This window comes from Hyla sarda, chromosome 3, assembly GCF_029499605.1.
Source record: "Hyla sarda isolate aHylSar1 chromosome 3, aHylSar1.hap1, whole genome shotgun sequence".
Taxonomy (NCBI): domain Eukaryota; kingdom Metazoa; phylum Chordata; class Amphibia; order Anura; family Hylidae; genus Hyla; species Hyla sarda.
In genome coordinates, this window is record NC_079191.1 from 423901242 (window position 1) to 423927232 (window position 25991).

Genomic DNA, 25991 nt, shown 5'->3' on the forward strand with positions numbered 1-25991 from the left:
TCCACTTGGCAAATGAGGTTAAATGTGGATAAATGTAAAGTTATGCATCTGGGTACTAATAACCTGCATGCGTCGTATGTCTTAGGGGGGATTAAACTGGCAGAGTCACTGGTAGAGAAGGATCTGGGTGTACTTGTAGATCACAGACTACAGAATAGCACAATGTCAGGCTGCTGCTTCCAAAGCCGGCAGGATATTGTCATGTATAAAAAGAGGCATGGACTCAAGGGACAGGGACATAATACTCCTCCTTTATAAAGCATTGGTACGGCCTCATCTGGAATATGCTGTTCAGTTTTGGTCGCCTGTTCATAAAAGGGACACTGCAGAGTTGGAAAGGGTGCAGGGACGCGCGACTAAACTAATATGGGGCATGGAACATCTTAGCTATGAGGAGCGATTAAAGGAGTTACAATTATTTAGTCTTGAGAAGAGACGTTTAAGGGGGGATATGATAAACGTATATAAGTATATAAATGGCCCATACAAAAAATATGGAGAAAAACTGTTCCAGGTTAAACCCCCCCAAAGGACGAGGGGGCACTCCCTCCGTCTGGAGAAGAAAAGGTTTAGTCTAAAGGGGCGACACGCCTTCTTTACCGTGAGGACTGTGAATTTATGGAACGGTCTACCTCAGGAACTGGTCACAGCAGGAACAATTAACAGCTTTAAAACAGGGTTAGATACATTCCTGGAACAAAATAACATTAATGCTTATGCAGAATTATAAAACTACATCCCTTTCCCTTATCCCCTTACACCCTTCCCTTCAATTCCCTGGTTGGACTTGATGGACGTATGTCTTTTTCAACCATGCTAACTATGTAACTAACATGCGCCGGGCCGCCGCACGGCCACTGATCCCGCAGACCCGGCTGGACCAGTAGCCCCGGCCTGAAAAGAAGACTTCCTCTGCGCCATCATCAAGCGCAACCACACGTCGGTGGCCTTCACCCCCAACCGACCTCAGGCGTCAACGCCAGTCGGCGACGAAATTCTTTGTCGTACCGCCACCAGGCCATGCCACCATGCGATTTATACGCATTGTAAACAGAGTCCATATAGATGAAGAGCTCCGAACACTGTTCAGGATGCTTCTCACCCATAATACAGCCCAGCACTGAAAAAGCCTGTAACCAATTCCCCATGGTTTTAGCTACACGAGGCCTAGCAGGGAAAGATTTCTCTGTCTGAGGCTTATGCTCCTTATCAACGGTATGTTGGTCTACCGACACCAACGACCATATATCCACATATAGATTACCCCAAATCTTCTCCTTCACCGCTACATCTACGTGAGACCCCAGGGGGCTGACACCACAAAAGAACGACTCCTTATGCACCCCAGCCTGCACCGGGGACACCTTCCTCGACAAGGCCGCAGTACCGGCCTGAGAACCCTCTAACTTAGCAAGGACAGCCTTCAGAGTAGGTAACAGTTCAGATCCCGCATTATCCCACACCCCTGCATAATTAAACTCACCGGTCTGTGCAGGAACCACCGCCGGAGTTGAGGAAGGACCGCTCTGCTGGACGGGAACCGGGTCCACTTGCTCTGCCGGCGCAAGAAATGTCACAGCGCCAGGCCGGTCAGCCACCCGTGAAGACCTCCGTGCAGGTCGGGACTTATGCCTCCGTCCAGACAGACAGTCTACGGGACCTCCTGTCCGGGCTTACGGAGCTCCATGAACTACCCCCAGAGGAAGAAGGCTGGATGGGCAAGCTGTGCATAACTAGCTTGCCCCCTGACTGGTGAGCAGTTAAGGGGTTAAGAAATATACAGGCAAGGTTTTTAGCCCCCTCCCCCGCCTGTAAAAACTTGTAGGTAACTATAGTGGTATGTCCCATGGGTGGGGGGGAAGGAGTGCACCAATCGGGTTTAATAGTTTCCCGGGCTTTCAGGGGCCCTCCCCTGGGTATTTATAGCTGTGGTGCCTCCCTTCCCCCCTCAATCTGCCCAGGACCCGGAGTTTTGGCTGCTGGCTGGTATGTGTCTGCCCCTTATTTATGGCCCGGATGGAGCAGGAGGGTGAGGGCTGGCATGCTCGCTTGTGGCTGAGCTGGCCTCCCCTCCTGTTGCGCTCGTGGCGGGTTCGGGAGGCTGGCGGACCTCTCTTCAGTCCCGCTCTCCTTTCCCCTGTAGCCCCTGAGCCATGTCCTGCCCGTTTCCTTGTTCCCTCTCCCCTGCCCGTTTCCTTGTTCCCTCTCCCCTGCCCGTTCTTTGCACCCTTTCCCCTGCCTGTTCTTTGCACCCTCTCCCCTGCCCGTTCTTTGCACCCTCTCCCCTGCCCGAGCCCTCTCCCCTGCCTGTACCTTCCGCCTCTCCCCGGGCGGGCAGGCTCCTTATGAGCGCGCGCCGTCTCCTTTTCCCCCCTGTTGCGGTCCCCTCCTTATCTGCGGTGACGGCCCCTCAGTGGCTGCTGCTGTTTATCTTCCTTCGCGCAAATGGATGTTTATTAACGTCCATTTGCGCGTCTCTTGCTGTAATGCGCACTCACGAGGTGAGCGCGCATCGTAGCCGGTGGGTCCCGGTTGCCATTAGCAACCAGGACCCATGCGAATGCCGGGCATCGCCGATCGGGCAGATATCCGGCATTACCACTTTAGACGCGGCGATCAAAGTTGATCGCCGTGTCTGAAAGTAATAGTACAAGCATCCCGGCTGCTCAGTCGGGCTGATCGGGACCATCGCAATTAAATCGCGATGTCCCGATCAGCTGGAACGCAGCAGGAGGGTCACTCACCTGCCTCCTGCGTGTCCGCTCATCTATTGATTGCTCCAAGCCTGAAATTCAGGCTTGAGCAATCAATCCCCGGTAACCCAGATCATTGCCATGTTCATACATGGCAAGTGATCTGTGTAAGGATCAGTATATGCAGTGTTATAGCTCCCTATGGAGCTATAGCATTGCACACACAAAAAAAAAAAAAAAAAAAATCATTAATCCTTTCCATATTAAACGTTTGGATCACCCCCCCCCCCCTTTTACCCATACATAAAAAGCAATTAAATAAAAAAATAAATAATAATAATAATAAAAAAATTGAATAAAAAATAAAAAACTGTTATTACACCAAACATAGCCACACAAGGTATCGCCGCGTGTGCACATGTCCGTACTATATAAATATATCTTCCACTGATGCGCTCCTTCTCTGGCGTATGCAAAAAAAAAAAATTTATTAAATTAATTAATTAAATAAAATAAAAAATAAAATTTTGGAATTATAATAATAAATTATATTAATTCCAAAGTCCGATATTGCGTATTTTGATCAATTTTCATAAATAAATAAAAATATGAATACACAGCATAAAAACAAAATAAATAAATAAATAAAAAATTATTAAAAATAACCTTATCACACCCTAACTGGTACCGCGGACAACTTGGGATTACGGCGCCTAATGAATGAGCCCTCATACCGTCCCCACTCATTTACCCAGCTCCTCACCCCCACCACACTAGCACCCCTCCCTCCTCACTGCTGCTACCCCCCCTTTTCCTCCCCTGCTTCTCCAGTGCTCCCCATGGTTCTTGCGGCCACTGCACTCACCCCCCACCTCCACCATCTCCTCTCCGCCCCGAGTTCCCATGCCCCCCCACCCCTGCTGCCGCTGCTGTCCTTCCTCCTCCTGCCTCTCCAGTGCCCCCCCCCCCATGGAAGGGTAGGGAGTGCCCATGTTTTCATGTTGCTCTTCCCCCTCTGGGGCCGGATGGGAGCATAGACATATTCGTCGCCGCTCTGGCCCTGGGAGGCGGTATAGGCGGTGTTTTTTTGGGCCTTCTGCTCTCCTGTAGGTGGTTCGGTTCTTCCCGCAGGGGTTCTCCCTCCTCCTCCTCTGCCTCATCCAGTGCCTCAGAGTCCTCTACTGCTGGTTTCCGGTACCGTTCTGGGCGGCAGCCGAGTGCCTGCGACCCGGTGGTCTCCAGCGTGCCTTGTCCCCCGCCTGCGGTGGTGAAGTGGTTCCTCCAGCTGTTGTGCTTCTCAATCTTCTGGAGTTGGTAAGTTTTCTGTTGGGGGGCAGGGGTGAGCTCTGGTTTAGTGCCTGCCCTTGGGGTTTTGGCAGGCCGGTTGTCTTCAGCTGGCTAGGCTGGGTCAGTGCCCTCTCCTTCCCCGGTTAGTGTGCTTATGGCCTCGTTCTGTGTAGTGTCTGCCTTTTGTTCCCGGTTGTTTGTTGAGTTGGTCTTGCTCTTCTTGATGGGGTACTCTGGTAGGGTATCATTTTCTGCAGCTGAGCGTGATGGGCGGTGAGTGGTCTTTTGGCCTTACGCTCTGGATGGCCGGGTTTTTGTGGACTTAGCTGCCGAGGCTTATTCCTTATCCTGAATCGGTGGCTGCCACCCAGTTAGGGTTTTTCTTTTGGTTTTCTCCCCCTTTGTTTGGTTCTTCTCTTCGTCATTAGTTGTAGTCCCTCTCCGCTGCTTCATGTGTCCTACTGTATTTGTCTGATGTTTTCTTCTGTTTTTGCCCTATTGTTTGGTAGGCATGGGACTCCTGTATGTCGTGCTGGGTGCTTTCGCTGATGTGCCGGTGGGTAGGTTTCGCTTGAGTCTCTGTTTGTCCTTCTTTGTGGGTTCTTCTGCTCGTATTCCGGAGGGGGATTCTCCTGTGCTCTACGCTTGTTGGGGTGTGGTTTGTTGCTGTCTTACGCATGCCATGTTGGCGTTGGTCTGCAGCTTTCCTGTGGACAGGGAGTGATTGCGTTTTCTCTGTTTTGGTTTCCTCGGGGCTTTCCAGGTGCCCCTGTTCCAGGACCGGCCTTGCTGGTTTACGGAATGTTCCGCTTGGAATGTAGTTCTCGGCGGAGTTTTCCCTGCAGGTTGTCTCTGGCCACCGAGGGTGTTTGGTGCCTGTGCCCCTGCATATGTGCACTGGTGCGCTAGGGGCTGACGTTTCGGTTGGTTAGGGTTTTTCAGGAGTCGTGCGGCGGACGGGCCTGCTTTCAGTCCCCCGTTGTAGCGCACGGGGAGCGTGCTCTGTTCTCAGATGCGGCTGGTTTGGTTGGTTGTTGGTGTGGTGGTTGTTTTCCGGTGGTGTTGTGGGGTGGTTTACCCTTGGGTCTTGGTAGTCGGTGGGTTTCTGCCATGCTTGGGGTTTTGTTTGCGCTTTTCCCTTGGTGTTGGTTGTGGGACTTTGGGTGCTTGCTTCGGCAGCTCATGTTCGGGAATTGTGAAGATACTGTGTGGGTTGGCATGGCCCCTGCGCTTTGTTGCGCGCTAATTTTGTGATGCTTTTCTTTTCTAGGGTGTGATTTGAGTGATCGTGGGGCGTGTTGTCGGTCTGACATTAGGGGCGTTGTCACTGCTCATATCTCTTTCTTTCGGCTTTCTTCCTGTGTTCGGCTTGTTGCACCTAGTGCTTCGCTGTTTGGAGTTACGATTTATTGCAGGGCTACGTTCCCTGGGGTTGGTGTTGGGTGTTGACACTTTGTCCCGCTCTTTCTCGTAGTTGTTCCGGATGCTGCTCCCTTGGGTGGAGTTGGAGGGTTGCTTGTGTGACCGGCCCGTGGGTCATCGTGGAGAGTGGTGTAATTCTTGGTCTGCTTTGGTGGCTCCTGCGACTTGGTTGCACTCACGGTACGGCGCTTGTGAGTGGTTGGTGTGGAGGTTCCGGGATGTCTACAGTAGAGGAGGGTCCCGGGGGTTTCAAATGTGTCTGTGGATAAGGGATTTGTTTTTTGTTTTTTCAGACCTGGAATGCCCCTTGAAGTTACCTTAAAAGGCTCGGATGTTTTACTTTCCTTAAAGGCAGCGTGGCGGCTCAGTGGTTAGCACTGCTGCCTTGCAGTGCTGGGGACTTGGGTTCAAATCCCACTAAGGACAACAATAAATAAAGTGTTATTATTTTATTTCATTTTCATAGGATGTGATCACGGACGTTAACTGCTGTGTCAACTCTCCAAGGAAGTTTGAGATTTGGGCTGTGTCATCAGTACATCCGAATAATATTCTTAGTGTGTGACGCTGGGTATTCTTCCCCTGTTCGTGTGAGTCATCTACTAAACAATCAAAACAAAACAAAAAAAAGTTGGGTGGCTTTAAACCCGCTGTGCTGCGATCCGTCTCCTTCCATAGGACTGGGTGTGTGATGTGTTTTTGGGTGCCTATTTTGTGCGGCTGCAGGCCCGTCGGTCCGAGACTGTTTGGGCGATCCGGGACACGCAGCTTGTGTTGCATGAGGGTCCGCGAATGACTGTTTGTTTTTCCGGTTGTTGTCCTATTGTTTGACTGGGCGGTGGTGCCCCCCCCCCCCCCCCTTTTATTTTGCTCCCTGCCCCCAATTATTCAGTTTTGGCTTTTTTGTTTGTTTTGGGTTTTTGCTTTTCTTTGATGGGATGGGATGTTGTGAGTTCGGGATTTCGCTCTCTTTTTGTATCGGGGCCGGTTGAGGCGTAGGTGGCTGGATTTCCGGAGAGGGTAGCGCAGTGCGTGGGGCGCTGGCGATCTGCATGTTGTGTTGCTATTTTTGCCCAGTTTGGTGTTTCCCATATGTGTTTTGTTTTGCGTGCGGCTTTCCGCAAGGTGGTGCAAGTGCTGCTGCACTCTTCGGTGTATGGGTCAGAGAGTTGTGTTCACGCAAGAGTTACCTCGGATTTCCTGGAGAGGAAATGTGTTGATGGATTTCCTGGAGAGGAAAAGTGTTGAGCGGATTTCCTGGAGAGGAAAAGTGTTGAGCGGATTTCCTGGAGAGGAAAAGTGTTGAGCGGATTTCCTGGTGAGGAAATGTGTTGAGCGGAGTTCCTGGAGAGGAAATGTGTTGGGTGTTTCCGGGGGGGCTGAGGTGGCCCCAGGTGTTGGCTATCCAGTATCTCTTGGGTGGGGGTCGGAGCCCAGTGTAGGGCTAACTGGTCTCCTCCGTGGCGGTAAGAAGACGGTGAAAGCGGGGTCAACCCGGGGTAGACCTCCACACAGGACAGTGTGGCAGCACCTCTCGGGTTGGCAAGAAGCCAATCGGTGTCTTTGTTACAGTTAAATTGTTATTTATATAAGTAATTTTATAAATAAAGCTGTGGCCGATCCCCACCCATAAAAAAGTTGAATTGTTGTTGTGTCAGTTATTATTTAATTAATTATTGTAATAAGGGGGAGGGGTAGTTATAGCCTGCTAGGAGCTAATTGGGTCTCAACAGTCTGGAGGGGCAAGCTGTGCATAACTAGCTTGCCCCCAGACTGGTGAGCAGTTAAGGGGTTAAGAAATATACAGGCAAGGTTTTTAGCCCCCTCCCCCGCCTGTAAAAACTTGTAGGTAACTATAGTGGTATGTCCCATGGGTGGGGGGGAAGGAGTGCACCAATCAGGGGTTTAATAGTTTCCCGGGCTTTCAGGGGCCCTCCCCTGGGTATTTATAGCTGTGGTGCCTCCCTTCCCCCCCTCAATCTGCCCAGGACCCGGAGTTTTGCCCTCCCTCCCTCCCTTTTTTTATCTCTGTTTATTGTAAGTCACAGCTTGGCGATAAGAAGACGGTGAAAGCGGGGTCAACCCGGGGTAGACCTCCACACAGGACAGTGTGGCAGCACCTCTCGGGTTGGCAAGAAGCCAATCGGTGTCTTTGTTAAAGTTAAATTGTTATTTATATAAGTAATTTTATAAATAAAGCTGTGGCCGATCCCCACCCATAAAAAAGTTGAATTGTTGTTGTGTCAGTTATTATTTAATTAATTATTGTAATAAGGGGGAGGGGTAGTTATAGCCTGCTAGGAGCTAATTGGGTCTCAACAGTCGAACGCCAACGGGACCTACGGGACCGGGCCCTGCTCCTGGACTCCCGGCGACATCTCCTACCACACCCATGATGAGACACAGCGGTTCTGCTCCGACGTGAGCGGCCAGAACCCCGGGAAGACGACCTAGATCTATGCCCATGGGACCTACGCACTGACCCAGTGACACGGTCGAGCGGTGGCTGGCTGACTGGGGGAGCTGGCACTTGTGCAGCAGCAAACAAAGGATGTGGTGGCAGGGGGGCAGTTACACTGTGAGGAGCGCCCTGATGGGGCAGCACCGGGGTTACAGGCGGCAATTGGGAAGGGGGGGGGGTTTGGTAAAAATACCCTGTCCCTCAACTAAACCCTCAACCGCATCCTCAAACAAGGGTCACTATTCTGGTCCTCAGACTGAGAAGGCCGAGGGGGCAAACCACTTGTAGCCCCAGACTTACTGTTACCGGCAACTGGAAGGCCAATGGGGACTGGAAACACAGGGGAAGTCGATGAGGATGCCTGGGAGTTACGTGAAGCCTGGGTGCCCATAGCTATTGTAGCACTACCTGCCGCCTCACTAGCTATCCTGCGGCCAGAGGAAACAGAGCCGCGCTGAGAGAGACGGCCCACATGGACAGGAAGGGGTGGAGCTACCGCACCATCCCGTGTTACTGCGGAACTAGCAGCCTGGGCCCGCTACGAAGATCTCCCCCGTCGGCAGCCGCCGGAAAGGTGAGGGGGACTAGGGCTGAGACAGGAGGGAGGACGGGACTGGCGAGCAGTCCTGCGGCTACGTTGTACAGCCGCAGGAGGCAGAAGAGCACCGTTTGAGGCCGTAAAGGAGACGGCCAGAGCAGCAACAGCAGGGGGATGAACCAGAGCCGGAGCACGTAGCGCAGACGTGTCTCTGATCTCTGCTAGAATGCGGGGGATAAGGGACCTATCAGCCAGCACCCGCTCCCGGAAACTCGACCAAAAGAGCTCGTCAGCCATTATGGGTAAGTGCTTACCTCAAATGCTGGTGAACAAAGAGGGGGAATATCCGGGGGAAGCTATGTATATAACCTGTGGGCGTTCACCTCTGACCCCTCACCATAGCATGCTAGAGTGGGAGGGATATTTCTTTTGCCCAAGCTTAACCCTTCCGTCCCCGCAGTCAGGGTTACCTATGCCTAAACGGCCAGGTAACCTGCAGAACAGAACAATACCGCCATACCATGACTAAATAACAATGCCACACTAAAACAGAACAATACTGCCATACCATGACTAAATAACAACGCCATACTAGGACAATACAATACTGCCATACCGTGACTGAACAACAACACCAGAACAGAACAATACTGCCATACCATGACTGAATAACAACACCATACCAGAACAGAACAATACTGCCATATCGTGACTGAATAACAACACCATACCAGAACAGAACAATACTGCCATATCATGACTGAATAACAATGCCATACTAGAACAGAACAATACTGCCATACCGTGACTGAATAACAACACCATACCAGAACAGAACAATACTGCCATACCATGACGGAATAACAACGCCATAACAGAACAGAACAATACTGCCATATCGTGACTGAATAACAACACCATACCAGAACAGAACAATACTGCCATACTGTGACTGAATAACAACGCCATACCAAAACAGAACAATACCCCATACATTGACTGAATAACAACGCCATACTAGAACAGAACAATACCGCCATACCATGACTGAATAACAACACCATACCAGAACAGAACAATACTGCCATACCATGACTGAATAACAACGCCATACCAAAACAGAACAATACCCCATACATTGACTGAATAACAACGCCATACTAGAACAGAACAATACCGCCATACCATGACTGAATAACAACACCATACCAGAACAGAATAATACTGCCATACCATGACGGAATAACAACACCATACCAGAACAGAACAATACTGCCATACCGTGACTGAATAACAACGCCATACCAGAACAGAACAATACTGCCATACCATGACTGAATAACAACACCATACCAGAACAGAACAATACTGCCATACTGTGACTGAATAACAACACCATACCAGAACAGAACAATACTGCCATACCATGACTGAATAACAACACCATACCAGAACAGAACAATACTGCCATACCATGACTGAATAACAACACCATACCAGAACAGAACAATACTGCCATACCATGACGGAATAACAACGCCATAACAGAACAGAACAATACTGCCATATCGTGACTGAATAACAACACCATACCAGAACAGAACAATTCTGCCATACCATGACGGAATAACAACGCCATACCAGAACAGAACAATACTGCCATACCGTGACTGAATAACAACACCATACCAGAACAGAACAATACTGCCATACCGTGACTGAATAACGATGCCATACTAGAACAGAACAATACTGCCATACCATGACTGAATAACAACACCATACCAGAACAGAACAATACTGCCATATCGTGACTGAACAACAACACCATACCAGAACAGAACAATACTGCCATATCATGACTGAATAACAATGCCATACTAGAACAGAACAATACTGCCATACCGTGACTGAATAACAACACCATACCAGAACAGAACAATACTGCCATAACATGACGGAATAACAACGCCATAACAGAACAGAACAATACTGCCATATCGTGACTGAATAACAACACCATACCAGAACAGAACAATACTGCCATACTGTGACTGAATAACAACGCCATACCAAAACAGAACAATACCCCATACATTGACTGAATAACAACGCCATACTAGAACAGAACAATACAGCCATACCATGACTGAATAATAGTGTTGCTCGCGAATATTCGCAATTCGAATATTATTCGCGAATATCGCATATTCGCGAATTCACGAATTTCGCGAATATAGCGCTATATATTCGTAATTACGAATATTCGTTTTTTTTTTTTTTGTTTTTTTTTCCTTCACAGTACACATCAGTGATCATCCCTCTCTGCTTCCAGCTTGTGTGGTGTAAAGAAGGCTGTAATACTACTGTGTGAGACTGGTGTGCGAAAATTCGCATATGCGAACATTCGCATATGCAAAGTTTCGCATATGCGAATTTTCACATATGTTATTTTTCGCATATGCGTATTTTCGCATACGCGAAAATAAAACGAGGATATAACGAATATGCGAATATTCGCGAATATATGACGAATATTCGTCCATATATTCGCGAATATTCGCAAATTCGAATATGGTCTATGCCGCTCAACACTACTGAATAACAACACCATACCAGAACAGAACAATACTGCCATACCATGACTGAATAACAACGCCATACCAAAACAGAACAATACCCCATACATTGACTGAATAACAACGCCATACTAGAACAGAACAATACCGCCATACCATGACTGAATAACAACACCATACCAGAACAGAATAATACTGCCATACCATGACGGAATAACAACACCATACCAGAACAGAACAATACTGCCATACCGTGACTGAATAACAACGCCATACCAGAACAGAACAATACTGCCATACCATGACTGAATAACAACACCATACCAGAACAGAACAATACTGCCATACCGTATCTGAATAACAACGCCATACCAGAATAGAACAATACTGCCATACCGTGACTGAATAACAACGCTATACCAGAACAGAACAATACTGCCATACCATGACTGAATAACAATGCCATACCAGAACAGAACAATACTGCCATACCGTGACTGAATAACAACACCATACCAGAACAGAACAATACTGCCATACCATGACTGAATAACAACACCATACCAGAACAGAACAATACTGCCATACCATGACTGAATAACAACACCATACCAGAACAGAACAATACTGCCATACCATGACGGAATAACAACGCCACAACAGAACAGAACAATACTGCCATATCGTGACTGAATAACAACACCATACCAGAACAGAACAATACTGCCATACCATGACGGAATAACAACGCCATACCAGAACAGAACAATACTGCCATACCGTGACTGAATAACAACACCATACCAGAACAGAACAATACTGCCATACCGTGACTGAATAACAACACCATACCAGAACAGAACAATACTGCCATACCGTGACTGAATAAGAACGCCATACCAGAACAGAACAATTCTGCCACACCATTGTGGTAGCCCTTGGGGGGGTGTATGGTAGTGGTGGTATGGTAGAGGTATATAAGGGGTAATGTTAACCCTAAAAGAATTTGTGACGCCAGGCTGAGGGCTGGTATGCTGAATCACTGTTCCGGCCTTTTGCCGCCCTTCCCAGTAACGGCAGGTGCATAAAATAACTGAAGGTCCACAAGGAGATTTGAACTTGAATTTTAATAACGTTTACTGAAGTGCTTGCAATATTCACGGCACAGTAACAGTCTCATACAAACAGTCCTTTGGTTGCTTAGTGACTGGCAGTAGTTGCGGACCTTGAGCTAGACAATAAGTCTCTGAATTTAGGAAGAGATTTGCAGATCCGTCCGGATTTAGGGGAGTTATTAGGTCCGGTGATGCTGCAGAGTGTTTGGAAATTGATACACTCTATAATTATATTGTTCAGCCGTTGCCGCAAGGCTCAGGCCTAACTCACTGCGATTACTGCTGTACAGGTCTTCTCTCATCAAGAGCACAGGAGCAAGAGAGAGAAACATGGCCGCCGCTCCCTTATATGGGCAGGGGGCGGGGCGAATCTGATTGGTCCGAATGTCTGCCATTCACCATTACATGGTGTGATGGGATTGCTTACGTCACAGGGCCTCCAAAGGTCCTTAAGCTAAATACCATAGAGTTCACCTAGTCACATGACCCGCAGGTCCTGCACGCTAATGGAAACAAGTAATTAACCATTTATTTACATCTGTTATTCTATTTACATTAATCTATGCATAAATTACTAATTATATACTAGAATAGAGGCGACTAGGGGTAGACTGACTAATAGGGATCCCTAAGTCCTAGGGACTCTGGCTATGGGGACCCATAAATAAACAAGTACCGTATAGAATGCGGTACTGGGACACCACAAAATGACTGTACAACAACACCATACCAGAACAGAACAATACTGCCATACCAGGACGAAATAACAATGCCATAACAGAACAGAACAATACTGCCATACCGTGACTGAATAACAACACCATACCAGAACAATGAGGGACATTTATCAATGTTTGCTTATGTATTCTTTTTTTTTTGTCATTTTTTCCTTACTGTTTTTTTGCTTATGTGTGACTTATTTATCAACTGGTTTCATCCTGTTGATAATTTTCTTTCACGTAAGCAATTTTTCCTTTTTTACTTTGGTTGTAGCTTTTTCTGCTCCATGTTTGAGCTGGAGTAAATTTAGTCAATTTTTAACCCTGTTGCGACTTTTTTTTGCGCAGTTGCGACTGTCGCAGTTAATAAATACCTGACTACCCGTAGTCCATTTTAAAATTATTACTACGTAGTTAATTTTTGAAAAACTTGCTTTTCTCGCTTTCCAGTCAAAATGTCGCACGAAAAATCGCGTAGTCGCAGTTGCGACAATTTTGCGACAATTATAGTAAAGAAAACCTGACTAAACCCGTTGATAAATGTCCATAAATATGTCCATAATGTGACTGAATAACACTGCCATACCAAAACAGAACAATACCACCATAGTGTGACACCACAGTTCTTCCCCTGCTGTAAAGTAATGTTTGATATATATATTGTGACGATCCGTCTTGGGGATTAGCTCTGGGATCGTCCTGGTCACTTGCCACGGGACACGTTCCTCACAATAACACCACAGACCACAGTTCCGCATACAAGTCTGGCTCCTCGCCAGCTTTATTTCTACAGGTTGAAGGTAAAACAAAACATAAACAGGAACAAAATAAAGTCCTAGACCGTCTGGTCACTGACTACACATATCAGCATGCCCTGACTACAAACTGGTGAGCTACCCTCAGCCAGTTAACCCCTTAAGGACCGAGCCCTTTTTCACCTTAAGGACCAGAGCATTTTTTGAACATCTGACCCACTGTCATTTTAAACATTAATAACTCTGGAATGCTTTTAGTTATCATTCTGATTCCGAGATTATTTTTTCGTGACATATTCTACTTTAACTTAGTTTTAAAATTTTATGGTAACTTGCATCCTTTCTTGGTGAAAAATCCCCAAATTTGATGAAAAAAATGAAAATTTTGCATTTTTCTAACTTTGAAGCTCTCTGCTTGTAAGGAAAATGGATATTCAAAATAAAATTTTGGGTTCACATATACAATATGTCTACTTTATGTTTGCATCAAAGAGTTTTTACTTTTGGAAGACACCAGAGGGTTTCAAAGTTCAGCAGCAATTTTGAAATTTTTCACAAAATTTTCAAACTCACAATTTTTCAGGGACCAGTTCAGTTTTGAAGTGGATTTGAAGGGTCTTCATATTAGAAATACCCCATAAAAGACCCCATTATAAAAACTACACCCCCAAAGTATTCAAAATGACATTCAGTAAGTGTATTAACCCTTTAGGTGTCTCACAGGAACAGCAGCAAAGTGAAGGAGAAAATTCACAATCTTCATTTTTTACACTCGTAAGTTCTTGTAGACCCAATTTTTGAATTTTTGCAAGGGGTAAAAAGGAGAAAATTTTTACTTGTATTTGAAACCCAATTTCTCTCCAGTAAGCACATACCTCATATGTCTATGTTAATTGTTCAGCGGGCGCAGTAGAGGGCTCAGAAGAGAAGGAGCGACAAATGGTTTTTGGGGGGCATGTCACCTTTAGGAAGCCCCTATGGTGCCAGGACAGCAAAAAAAAAAAGCCCACATGGCATACCATTTTGGAAACTAGACCCCTTGGGGAACGTAACAAGGGGTAAAGTGAACCTTAATACCCCACAGGTGATTCACGACTTTTGTATATGTAAAAAAAAAAAAAATGTTTTTACCTAAAATGCTTGGTTTCCCAAAAATTTTACATTTTTAAAAAGGATAATAGCAGAAAATACCCCCCAAAATTTGAAGCCAAATTTCTCCCGATTCAGAAAACACTCCATATGGGGGTGAAAAGTGCTCTGCTGGCGCACTACAGGTCTCAGAAGAGAAGGAGTCACATTTGGCTTTTTGAAAGCAAATTTTGCTCTGGGGGCATGCCGCATTTAGGAAGCCCCTATGGTGCCAGAACAGCAAAAAAAAAAAAAACACATGGCATACTATTTTGGAAACTAGACCCCTCGGGGAACGTAACAAGGGGTAATGTGAACCTTAATACGCTACAGGTGTTTCACGACTTTTGCATATGCAAAAAAATTTTTTTTTTTTTTTTACCTAAAATGCTTGTTTTCCCAAAAATTTTACATTTTTAAAAAGGGTAATAGCAGAAAATACCCCCCAAAATTTGTAACACAATTTCTCCCAGGTACGGCGATACCCCATATGTGGCCCTAAACTGTTGCCTTGAAAGATGACAGGGCTCCAAAGTGAGAGCGCCATGCGCATTTGAGGCCTAAATTATGGACTTGCATAGGGGTGGACATAGGGGTATTTTACGCCAGTGATTCCCAAACAGGGTGCCTCCAGCTGTTGTAAAACTCCCAGCATGCCTAAACAGTCAGTGGCTATCTGGCAATACTGGGAGTAGTTGTTTTGCAACAGCTGGAGGCTCCGTTTTGGAAACAGTGGCGTACCAGACGTTTTTCATTTTTATTGGGGAGGGGAGGGGGGCTGTGTAGGGGTATGTGTATATGTAGTGTTTTTTACATTTTATTTTATTTTGTGTTAGTGCAGTATAGTGTAGTGTTTTTAGGGTACAGTCGCACGGGCGGGGGTTCACAGCAGTTTCTCGCTGGCAGTTTGAGCTGCGACAGAAAATTTGCCGCAGCTCAAACTTGCAGCCGGATACTTACTGTAAACCTCCGCCCATGTGAGTGTACCCTGTACGTTCACATTGGGGAGGGGGGAACATCCAGCTGTTGCAAAACTACAACTCCCAGCATGTACGGTCTGTCAGTGCATGCTGGGAGTTGTAGTTTTGCAACAGCTGGAGGCACACTGGTTGTGAAACACCGAGTTTGGTAACAAACTCAGTGTTTTGCAACCAGTGTGCCTTCAGCTGTTGCAAAAGCTACAACCCCCAGCATGTACGGACAGCGGAAGGGCATGCTGGGTCTTGTAGTTATGCAACAGCTGGAGGCATACTACTTTGGCTGGGGATGCTGGGGATTGTAGCTATGCAACAGCTGGAGACACACTGGTTTGCTACTTAACTCTGTGTGCCTTCAGCTGTTGCAAAACTACAACTCTCAGCAGTCACCGACAGCCAACGAGCATGCTGGGAGTTGTAGTTATGCAATCAGCAGATGCACCACTACAACTTCCAGCATGCACTTTAGCTGATTGTGCAAGCTGGGAGTTGTAGTTATACAACAGCAGGTACACTTTTCCATAGAAAAAATGTGCCTCCAGCTGTTGCAAAACTATAAGTCCCAGCATGCCCATAAGGGAATGCTGGGAGTTGTGGTGGTCTGCCTCCTGCTGTTGCATAACTACAGCTCCCAGCATGCCCTTTTTGCATGCTGTGAGCTGTTGCTAAGCAACAGCAGGAGGCTGTCACTCACCTCCTGCTGCTGCTCCACGCCGCCGCGGAGGTCAGTCCCTCGCCGCCACCGTCGCTGCTCCTGGGGCCCTGATCCCAACATTGACGCCGGGGATCGGGGTCCCCAGCTCCCGGGGTCTTCTTCCCGCACCCGGGAAGAGGGGCGGAGCGGGTTGCGGGAGCGACACCCCCCTGATTGGCGAATCAGGGCGATCGTGAGGTGACACCATTGCCACCAGTGCCGTCTCTGACGGCCCCGATCAGCCAGTAATTCCTGTTCACCGGGTCACTGGAGACCCGATTGACCCAGAATCGCCGCAGATCGCTGGACTGAATTGTCCAGCGATCTGCGGCCATCGCTGACATGGGGGGGGGCATAATTACCCCCCTGGGCGATATGCCGCGATGCCTGCTGAACGATTTCAGCAGGCATCTCACACTGGCTCCGCTCCGGCTAGCGTCGGGGGGCTGAGAATGGACAGGACGTACTCCTACGTCCTCGGTCCTTAAGGACTCGGAAACGGGGGCGTAGGAGTATGTCCATTGTCCTTAAGGGGTTAAACACACTTCCCCTTCCTGATACCTCATTAATCAGGCCACAGGTGGATTCTCCAGGGTTAACAAGGGAAATACACCCTTTCCTTGCCACACTGACACAATACATATATATATATATATATATATATATATATATATACATACAGTGACCCCCCGACCTACGATGGCCCCGACATACGATAATTTCAAGATACGATGGTCTCTCAGAGGCAGCAACAACATACGATGCTTTTGTTTGTCGGGGCCATCGCATAAACGGCTGTCCGGCAGCGCAGACTGCTTCAGCTGCCACCGGATAGTCGTTTACGGTGTGCCCTGACGATCACTGACATGTCCTTGGGGCTCCGGCACATCTCTTCGGGGTCCCCTGCTACGCCGGTGCTCTCCTTCAACGTCATCACGTCGTCGCGCACGCCGTCCCGTCATCCAATAGAGAGCGACAGAGAGCGAGGATCCCGGGCAGCAGAGACGTTCCGGCGCGACGGGGACACCCCGGGGATGCGGCGACAGCGATGGAGAGCGACATCCAGGGCAGCGGTGACGGTTCGGAGCGGTGGGAACATGTGAGTATAACCTCCTATACTTTACATTGCACGGATCCTTCAACATACGATGGTTCATTTGGAACGGATTACCATCGTACGTTGAGGGACCACTGTATATACACACACATAAATATTTATACATATACACATAAATCTCTAACTTTCTATAACTCCCTTCCACGCAAGATATATATATATATATATATATATATATATATATATATATCATGTTTGTTTGTCTTGCGCGCAGGACCAGAGTGGGGGGCTGTTAGGGACTCTTCTGCCAGCCCAGTGTGCCCACAGCAACATACCTGCTGCAGATGGAGCAGCGCCCCCATCAAGAGGGCACTGTAGGCGGTTGCCTATCTTGCTTATAGCTGTAACCGGCCCTGCAGATGCAGTGGCCCCTCGACCTACGATGGCCCTGACATACGATCATTTCAACATGCGATGGCCTCTCAGAGGCAGCATCAACATACAATGCTTTTGTATGTCAGGGCCATCGCATAAACAGCTATCCGGCAGGGCAGACTGCTTCAACTGCCACCGGATAGCCATTTACGGTGCCCCGTGAGCTCCGGTGATGTCTCTTACCTGTCCTTGGGGCTTCGGCACGTCCTCTTCGGGATCCCCTGCATCGTCAGCGCTCTCCATCGTCGTCATCACGTCGCTGTGCACGTGTTGTAGTTTTGCAACATCTGGAGGTCCGCAGGTTGTAGACCACTGTCCTATACTTTACATTGCACGGATCCCTCAACATGCGATGGTTTCAACAAACGATGGTCCGTTTGGAACGGATTACCATCGTATGTTGAGGGACCACTGTGTATATATATATATTATATATATATATATATATATATATATATATATATATATATATATATATATACAGTCCATATAAAGCAGCACATCCAGTATTGATAGTTAAAGTATGACGGCAGCACACCAAAGTAGTGAATCAATAAAGTGTTACTTTATTCCAGGGATATAGAGACAACGTTTCAGCGGTCTCTCACCGCCATTTTCAAGTGAGAGACCGCTGAAACGTTGTCTCTATATCCCTGGAATAAAGTAACACTTTATTGATTCACTACTTTGGTGTGCTGCCGTCATACTTTAACTATATATATATATATATATATTTATATATACTGCTTATTAGTGCACAAACCCCTCTTGGTGGTCATTAATGTGAACTGTGCTCCAGTACCCCAATCTGTATACAAAGATTTACCCTACCTTAAATAATACTGTAACTGAATATCCCCACACCAAGACTAGATAACACCGCCATACCAGGGCTGAACAATACCACCATACCAAGACTGGATAATACCGCCACACCAGAAGTGAAAAATACCACCATACCATGACTGGATACAATGCCATACCATGACTGAACAATATCACCATACCATGACTGGATAACACCGCCATACCAGAACTGAGCAATACCACCATACCAAGACTAGATAACACCGCCATAACGGCTGAACAATACCACCATACCAAGACTGGATAACACCACTATACCAGAATTTTCACCTTAACCTGTTGGGGACGGAGGGCGTACCTATACGCCCTCCGCCCACTCCCTTTCTATAACGTCTAACAACGGGCGGGACCCGTGGCTAATAGCGCGCGGCACTGAACGCGGTGCCGCGCACCATTAACCCTTTCTATAGTGAAAGTAAGACATTGCCGGTCAGCTCAGTGGGCTGTTCGAGATCGCCGTGATGAAATCGCCACATCCCGAACAGCTTACAGGACAGCAGGAGGGTCCCTACCTTCCTCCTCGCTGTCCGATTACCAAATGACTGCTCAGTGCCTGAGATCCAGGCATGAGCAGTCAAGCGGCAGAATCATCAATCAATGGTTTCCTATGAGAAACCATTGATCAATGTAAGAGATCAGTGTGTGCAGTGTTATAGGTCCCTATGGGAGCTATAACACTGCAAAAAAAAAGTGAATAAAGATCATTAAACCCCATTTAAAAAAAAAAAACTGTAAATAAAAATAAACATATATGGTATCACCGCGTGCGGAAATGTCCAAATTATAAAAATATATTGTTAATTAAACCACACGGTCAATGGCGTACGCGCAAAAAAATTCCAAAGTCCAAAATAGCGTATGTTTTGTCACTTTTTATATCATGAAAAAATGAATAAAAAGTGATGAAAAAGTCTAATCAATCCGTTAATGGTACCGCTAAAAACTTCAGATCACAGCGCAAAAAATGAGCCCTCACATCCCCCCCGTATGCCAAAAATGAAAAAGTTATAGGGGTCAGAAGATGCAAGTAGTTATGATTTTTTTCAGAAGTACGACAAAATCAAACCTATATAAGTAGGGTATCATTTTAATCGTATGGACCTACAGAATAATGATAAGGTGTCATGTTTACCGAAAAATGTACTGCATAGAAACGGAAGCCCCCAAAACAAAATGGCGTTTTTTCTTCAATTTCGTCGCACAATGATTCTTTTTCAGTTTTTCTGTAGATTTTTGGGTAAAATGACGGATGTCACTGCAAAGTAGAATTGGTGGCGCAAAAAATAAGCCATCATGTGGATTTTTAGGTGCAGAATTGAAAGGGTTATGATTTTTAAAAGGTGAGGAGGAAAAAACGAAAATGCAAAAACCGAAAAACCCTCAGTCCTTAAGGGGTTTACATAGTGGTACATTTTTGTCATTACTTGTATCCTTTCTTGGTGAAAAATCCCCAGATTTCATGAAAATTAAGAACATTATGCATTTTTCTAAATTTGAAACTTTCTGCTTGTAAGGAAAATGGACATCCCAAATAAATGTAATATTTATACACATATACAATATGTCTACTATATGTTGGCATCATAAAGTTGACACGTTTCTACTTTTTGAAGACATCAGAGGGCTTCAAAGTATAGCAGCAATTGTCAAAATGTTCACGAAAAATTCAAAATCAGAATTTTTCAGGGACCAGTTAAGTTTGAAGTGGATTTGAGGGGCCTTTCTGTGATAAATACCCCACAAATGACCCCATTATAGAAACTACACCCCTCAAAGTATTCAAAATGACATTCAGAAAGTTTGTTAACCCTTTAGGTGTTTCACAGGAATAGAAGCAAAGGGAAGGAGAAAATTCAAAATCTTAATTTTTTACACTTTTTACATGTAGAGCCATTTTTTTGAATTTTTACAAGGGGTAAAAGAGGAGAAATCCCTCCAAAATTTGTAACCCACTTTCTCTTGAGTAAGGAAATACCTCATATGTGGATGTAAAGTGCTCTGCGTGCGCAGTGGAGGGCTCAGAAGGGAAGGAGCGACAATGGGATTTTGGAGAGCGAATTTTGCTGAAATGGTTTTTGGGGGGCCATATCGCATTTAGGCTAGGTTCACACTACGGAATCTCTGGGCAGAATTTCTGCTGGAGATTTATCCGGGAACACTAGAACCGCACGGACTGCATTGCCGTACCCATAGACGGCAATGCATTTCTGGGTGGATATTTTGGGAGATCTGCTCAGAAATGCATTGACATCTATGGGGATGGCAATTTAGTCCACGCGGTCCCAGTGCCGTCGGCTTGTTCTCTGGCAGAAATTCTGCCAAGAAATTCCACAGTGTGAATCCAGCATTAGGAAGTTCCTATGGTGCCAGAACAAAAAACAAAACAAAACACATGGCACACTATTTGGGAAACAACACCACTCAAGGAACCTAACAAGAGGTACAGTGAGCCTTAACACCCCACAGGTGTTTAACGACTTTTCGTTAAAGTCAGAGGATGTGTAAAGGATATTTTTTTTCCCACTAAAATGCTGTTTTTCCCCCAAATTTTACATTTTTACATGGGGTGATAGGAGAAAATGCCCCCCAAAATTTGTAACCCCATTTGGAAATATCCCATATGTGGATGTAAAGTGCTCTGCTGGAAAACTACAATGCTCAGAAGAGAAGGAGCGCCATTGAGCTTTTGGAGAGAGAATTTGTTTGGAATGGAAGTAGGGGGCCATGTGCGTTTACAAAGCCCCCCGTGGTGCCAGAACAGTGGACTCCCCATATGTGACCCCATTTTGGAAACTACACCCCTCACAGAATTTAATAAGGGGTGCAGTGAGCATTTACACCCCACTGGCGTTTGACAGATCTTTGGAACAGTGGGCTGTACAAATTGTTCCAAAAATCTGTCAGACACCTGTGGGGCGTAAATGCTCATTGTACATTACGTGAGGGGTGTAGTTTCCAAAATGGGGTCACATGTGTGCGTGGTTGGGGGGGGGTTCATTGTTCTGGCACCATCCGGACCAATTTTCTCTCCAAAAACCCAATGGCACTCCTCTTCTGAGCATTGTAGTGCGCCCGCAGAGCACTTTACATCCACTTATGGGGTATGTTCTTACTCAGAAGAAATGGGGTTACACATATTGGGGGGCTTTTTTCCTATTTTCTTTTGTGAAAAATTTAGGGTAACACCAGCATTTTAGTGGAATTTTTTTTTTTCATTTTCCCGTCCAACTTTAACAAAAATTTGTCAAACACCTGTGGAGTGTTAAGGCTCACTATACCCCTTGTTACGTTCCGTGGGGGGTGTAGTTTCCAAAATGGGGTCACACGTGGGTATTTATTTTTTTGCGTTCATGTCAGAACCGCTGTAAAATTAGCCATCCTTGTGCAAATCACCAATCTAGGCCTTAAATGTACATTGTGCGCTCTCACTCCTGAGCCTTGTTGTGCGCCTGCAGAGCATTTTACGTCCACATATGGGGTATTTCCATACTCAAGAGGAATTGTGTTACAAATTTTCCTTTTACCTCTTGTGAAAATGAAAAGTATGGGGCAACGCCAGCATATTAGTGTAACATTTTTTCTTTTTTTTTACGCTAACAGGCTGGTGTAGATCCCAACTTTTCCTTTTCATACGAGGTAAAAGGATAAAAAAGCCCCCCAAAATTTGTAACTCAATTGCTCCCGTGTACGGAAATACCCCGTATGTGGCCCTAAACTATTTCCATGAAAAACGACAGGGCTCTGAAGTGAGAGAGCGCCATGCGCATTTGAGGCCTAAATTAGGGATTTGCATAGGGGTGGACTCGGATGCAAGCGTTACAATTGCCACCACTACCAAAAATATTCTATGCCAGTGATTCCCAAACAGGGTGCCTCCAGCTTTTGCTCTAAACTCCCAGTATGCCGGCACAGTCAGTGGCTGTCCTGCAATGCTGAGAGTTGTTGTTTTACAACAGCTGGAGGCTCCGTTTTGGAAACAGTGCCGTACGAGACATTTTTCATTTTTATTGGGGGGTATTTAACCTTTATTATGTGTTAGTTTAGTGTTTTTAGGGTACATTCACACCTGCGGGGGTTTACGGTAAGTTTCCTGCTAGGAGTTGGAGCTGTGGTGGAAAATTTTCCGCAGCTTAAACTTAAAGCAGGAAACTCACTGTAAACCCACCCGTATGATTGTACCCTGTACATTCACATGGGGGGGACAAACCTCCAGCTGTTGCAAAATTACAACTCCCAGCATGCACTTGCAGACCGTGCATGCTGGGAGTTATAGTTTTGCAACAGCTGGAGACGCACTGGTTGGAAACCTGGAGTTGGGTACTGTTACCTAACTCAGTATTTTCCAACCAGTGTGCCTCCAACTGTTGCAAAAATACAACTCCTGGCATGTACTGATCGCCGAAGGGCATGCTGGGAGTTGTGGTTGTGCAACAGCTGGAGGCACGCAACTACAACTCCCAGCTTGCCGAGACAGCCGTTTGCATGTGCATGCTGGGAGTTGTAGTTTTGCAAGATTTAGAGGGCCACGGTTTGTAGAGCACCGCACAGTGATCTCCAAACTGTGGCCCTCCAGATGTTGCCAAACTACAAATCCCAGCATGCTCAGACAGCAAACTGCTGGACTGAAAACACGTGGTGTTCGGCAAAGTCGTTGAAGGCTACGAAGTTGTAAAGAAGTAAATCTAAATCTTGCAGAACTACAAATCCCAGCATGCCCAAACAGCAACCGATTGTGTAAGAGTGCTGGGAGTTATAGTTTTGCAACTTCTGGAGGGCTACAGATTAGAGACCACTGTACAGTGGTCTCCAAACTGTGGCCTTCCAAATGTTGCTAGGCAACAACTCATCGTGTCCGTTGCAGGATCGCCGCCGCCGCATGCAGAGGAGCCGCCCGCCGCCGATCGTCGCCGCTCCCAGCACAGTTCCCCCGCTCTGCCCGGAAAACCGTGGGTGGGCAGAGCGGGGGAACCAAACTTTAAACCCCCCCCCCCTTCCCCCGATCTGCTATTGGTCGGTCGCTTCTGACCGACCAATAGCAGGGATAGGAGGGGTGGCAGCCCTGCCACCTCACTCCTATCCCTTCAGGGGAATCTGGGGTGTCTTGGACAGCAACGTTCCTCCTTATTTATGGGTCACTGGAGACCCGTATGACCCAGAATCGCCGCAGATCGCTGGACAATCCCCTCCAGGCGTTGGCACGGGATGCCTGCTGAATTAGCAGCGGGGACCGGATTTACCACGGGCGTACAGGTATGTCCTGAATGATAGGACATGCAGGGGGTATGCATACGCCCTGCATCCCCAAGAGGTTAAAAATTAAAGAAGCCATCTGATTGGTTGTTATAGGCAACTGGTCCACTTTTCCTCTTCACAGGTTTTGATAAATCTCCCTCAATGTTTTTGGCAAAAATGCCACAAAGATGGCATCTTGGGAGAAAATAAATGAGGGGGCAGTTTTTTAAGGTGTTTTTTTTATTTTTGGCCAAAAAAAACTCAAACTAAAATTGTGTCTGTTCCTGGGCTGGGATTAAACACAATTTACGTGTGGTGTTTTTTAAAGGAGTACTGCAGCGGCATATGACTTATCCCCCATCCGCAGGATAGGTGATAAGTGTTTGAGCGCTGAGGGTCCGACCGCCGGGACCCCCCACGATCTTCCATACCGGACCCGGCACTGCTGCGGCTCTGCGCGTCTAGTGCTTGTGTCGTCGATCTCACTGAGGTCGACAGACTTGCCCCCTCCATTCAGTTCTATGGGAGAGGCGGAGATGCGCGAAAGCTGCCTCTCCATCTCTCATGGAGGGGTCGTGAGGCACGGCCAACATGCCTCCTACACGGGGAGAGTAACGGCAGAGCCAGGGCCCGCTACAGGAGATCAAGGGGTGTCCCAGCGGTCGGACTCCTCGAGATCAAACACTTATCCCCTATCCTGCGGATGGCTGCGCTGCCTGGACGTCTGACAACTGATGTTCTTCTGCTCCGCAACGTCAGGGGCGTCATTCGTCAGATGTCCCGGCAGCCAGCGATGCTCATTGCTCATTGAGCCTCCTGAAGGCCCAGGCTGTTGGGGCCACCAAATGATATTACAAATACTGAGTGTCTGGTTAGGAGAAACAAATATAACACACCCACAGGGAGTAGCACCATTTTAATAAAAATTGCCAAAAATTTCTTGGATAACAGCAGAATATGTTAAAAAGCTTTTTTTTTTCTTTTTTTCAGCCAATCAGAGAGCAGCACTACTCAAATAGAACTCCCAGGAGGTAACAGCGTGTCACACATGTGATGTCATAACCATTGTCCACCAGGGAGCAGCACTGAGCAGAAATAACACGGCTCCTGCTCATTGTTCATCAGTCAGAGGCCGATGCCGGACGCTGTACCCGGGAATGGAGACTCATACACATGACTGTGACTGCTGGTAAGTGTCATATTGTTGTGTCCTAAAGGTCTTTAGTGCAGTTCCATGTGCATTTCTATAATAAACATGTAGATAATCTATCTTTTCTTTTCCTATCTTAGATGCAGTATTTCCAGCATGTGGAGTCGCATTTCCGGACCTACAGCAAGAAGTTGGATGAAGACATAACCCCTGGAATCACGCACATACACAGATACTTTGCCCAAATTCTAGAGGTAACCTCCTTTAGTATGCCCAGAGGAAGGGCAGTACAGTAGCCATGGATTCCCTACAGGTTTCCTCCCCTCTGGAGGTTTTTCCTGTCCTGAGTATTAGTTACTGTTCGCTCTTAGTGAGTGATGGAGGTTACATAAAATCCCTACACAAACATTGTAAGAAATAATAAAGTTCCCCCTTTTTTAAACCATTCTTTGACTTGTTTGACTCATTTATTTTATTTCTGTGTGCGAAAAATCAGGTTAGCAAAATGGATGACATGAGTTTTTTTCTATTTTAAGTGTCCAAAGCTTCTCTCCTGTGCGATCTGCACAATTTGGTGCGGAGAGAGGCAGCTGATCGTCCGGCCAATAGCAGCCGGCAGGGGAGGGGTTAACGGCCCCTTCTCGCGGCTCTGCTTGCTCCCTGAGTTCATTCAGCGGCCAGAGCTGCGAGAAGGAGCCAGGGACCCCCCCTCTGTGAAGATCGGAGCCCCTCACAGAGGAAGACCCCCCTTAGAGCAGGGAGAGAGTACAGCCCCAGGGACAGGTAGGGTTAACCAGTAAAAAAAAGTAAAAAGTAAAGTAAAAAAAAAAGTTAAACATTTTTCCCCCCCCCTGACCCCCTAATAGGACCTAAATGGTCCGC

At 46.8% G+C, this 25991-nt stretch overlaps 1 long non-coding RNA gene across 1 annotated transcript in view; it reads left to right on the plus strand.

Moving 5' to 3' along the window:
- The window catches only part of LOC130363068 (uncharacterized), a 43104-nt gene extending 17568 nt beyond the window's left edge, over nt 1-25536 (plus strand). The window contains exons 3-4 of the long non-coding RNA XR_008891713.1: nt 24950-25148; nt 25250-25536. This is a non-coding gene — a long non-coding RNA (uncharacterized LOC130363068). The remainder of the gene's footprint in view (nt 1-24949; nt 25149-25249) is intronic.
- The last annotated feature ends 455 nt before the right edge of the window (nt 25537-25991 follow it).